The sequence below is a fragment of the Chaetura pelagica genome, unplaced genomic scaffold (genome assembly GCF_000747805.2).
Source record: "Chaetura pelagica isolate M959 unplaced genomic scaffold, ChaPel_1.0 scaffold70, whole genome shotgun sequence".
NCBI lineage: Eukaryota > Metazoa > Chordata > Aves > Apodiformes > Apodidae > Chaetura > Chaetura pelagica.
The window spans coordinates 1,613,350-1,615,941 of record NW_009952265.1 but is presented as its reverse complement, the minus strand read 5'-3'; positions in this window follow the sequence as shown (position 1 = coordinate 1,615,941).

Genomic DNA, 2,592 nt, shown 5'->3' with positions numbered 1-2,592 from the left:
TGTCGGGTACCAGGACGTTTTTCCCAGTTTGCGACACCCCCGCCCCCATTTTTAAAGCAGGAGAGAGGACCAGAGCAAGGTGAGGTGCAAGTACCTGTGCTGCAGGCTCCCGTGATGTCACTTTGCTGCCAGACACAAGGTGCAATTCCTGTGGCAGCTCTCATTTCTGTGCCCCTTCGTTTAATTTAAGTGCATCAGCGCAGCCTCATGTCACAAGCATGTGAGCTGGAAACCTCTAATTGGTGCTGAGTCACAGAGAGCAGCAGCTGGGCAGTAACTCAGCACTTTGGCTCCTGGCACCTTCTGCTGGATCCAGTCACAGCACAAAAGCCAGGACAAACTCCAGCACTGAAGTGTTACATGGGAGCCATGTCACCCCTTGCACTCTGAGTGACATGGAAATCTTGCAGAGAACACCCTGGCCTGCTCCTGGGAGGGAAGGGTGATTCCTGGTGCAGGTGGAAGGACCGGGATGGAGGGAAGGAAGGAAAGAGGCAGGTGCTGCGGGTGGCCTTGGCTGACCTGCATGGATGCCACACAGACACCTGGCCACCTGCACCAGGAGGGATGCCCAATGGCCCTGGGGGCTGTCTCCTGTATTCTGGGCTAGCAGGAGCAGAAAGCTCCTTTCAAAGGAAAGGGCTGGTGTTCAAGCAGGACTCACACTTCTTTCTCCCAGTATGCAACCAGTGTTGAGGAGGGGGGAAAAAAAAAAAATCCTTTAATTTTTTGAAACTCACACTTCTAAATATGTTGTATTTCACCTGAGGTTTCCTCACGGGAAGTTCTGATGACCCCCCCATTTGGGTTCATTGGTATTTATATCTGAGCGGCAGTAGCAGAGCTGTGTGAGTAATTGATTAATATTCCAGACAGACCTCAAACAAAAATTGCTGAGTTTCTTCATCGAATGAAACCTGATTTTTCCTATTCAGAAAAGCACCCAGTGCTTAATCCATTAATTTCTTTCTCTTTTGTTCACTCCCTCCCACCTCCCCCCCCCCAAGAGGGTTGTTTCATTTAGAGGTGATGAAAAGGTAACCAAATTCGATTTAAAAAAAAAAATCATTCTATAATGAAAACTAGAATTAAGATTCTGCACCTAAGCATGACAATGGTTTTGAGCACTTCTGCTAAAGCTATTTTCAAATGCAAAACCTTTTTTGCTGGCCTGAAGTACCACAGAACCAATTATCAGTGGAAAATAATGTGCCCAGTGCTACTTGATATTGTTCTCTTAATGCATTATTCAGGTAACACTCATGAAAAGCCCGGTCTTGACGTCTGTGGAAGCACAAGAACTTTGTTTGATCAATGCTTCACAGCGTGAAAAAAACCCGCAGTGCTAACTTTCCTTTTCTGTTGTCAATGCAGCTCCTTCCAAAGGGCTGGCCGGGCAGTCAGGGTGATATGGAATTCAGTTTCCATGACTCATCCATTCCTGGCTGCTGCAGGGACAGCCAGCAAGTGGTCAATCGGTGGCAATTGTCATGGGGAGTTGGTGATGTGGACCATCAGCATATTTCACAAGAGCTATTCAAAAGCCCTTCCTCTACAAGGAAGCAGAATCAGAAATTTGTTTCTAAACCTGAAAAACTCCACCTGTATATCTTACCAAACACACATCTCAACCCCTTTCACATGTTGTTTATTTTAAAAGGTTTTTTTAAAAATAATATTTTTAGCAATAATGATAGTAAATCAACCAAAACACGAAATAAGTAACATAGCAGGGCCAGGTAAGTGTCAGGGATGTGTACATCAATCAGAGGAAAACCAAGAGTGCTTCGGAGGAGGAATATTTCAGAGATTATTGTAGGAATGACATTTTAAAATTAATCCATCTTCTAACCAAGTCTTTCTGTAAACCTTCCCCCTGTGGACCATTGCATTCTTGGTGCTCCTTGAAGATCATAAAGACCACAAAATATGTTCAACAACATAGAGAAAAGCAGGATACCTCAAAAACCCTCTTTAGGCTCCCTGTACCTGCTCTGGGAGGCTTCTCACAGGCCCACAGTACAGCTTGACTTATCTAATGCTCCATCTGAAAAGGCAAGTCTTATTTTCACCAGATCTCTTTTCCAGCCCTTCCCTTGGGCCAGGCCTTCACTGAGTCAGTAAAAAGATATTTTTTTTTTTTTCCTGTTTTGTTTTTTTTCTTTTCTTGGGTAGTTTTCATCCTTTGGCAGCAGCTAAGATTTATAGCAGTTTAAAGGGCTAAATACTCAGAGCATCTCTTCCTTGAAGTTCTAGCTTTGCTTTTTTGGGGAGCCAGGAGGCATTTGATAAAGCTCCAGCTAACTTATGTGTTACACTTGTATTCAGGAGCATGAGAAAAGCAGCCACCCGTCAGGTCCTTCCCACGCAGGTCTCAGCACGCTGGGCACTGCGACAACAAACCCTTGACACGCCGCTGAAGCTGCTCACACTCGTCATCCTGTCCCCACCGCTGCTGGAGGTAGCAGGAGGGTAAGAAACCAGCAGCTGATGAGAGCAGGGAGAGCACGGTGAGGATGCAATTGCTGTCCCCGAAGGCCCCTTCGGGCGCCCGCAGAGCAGCCCCGTCCGGAGCGGCTGCGGCCGCGGCCC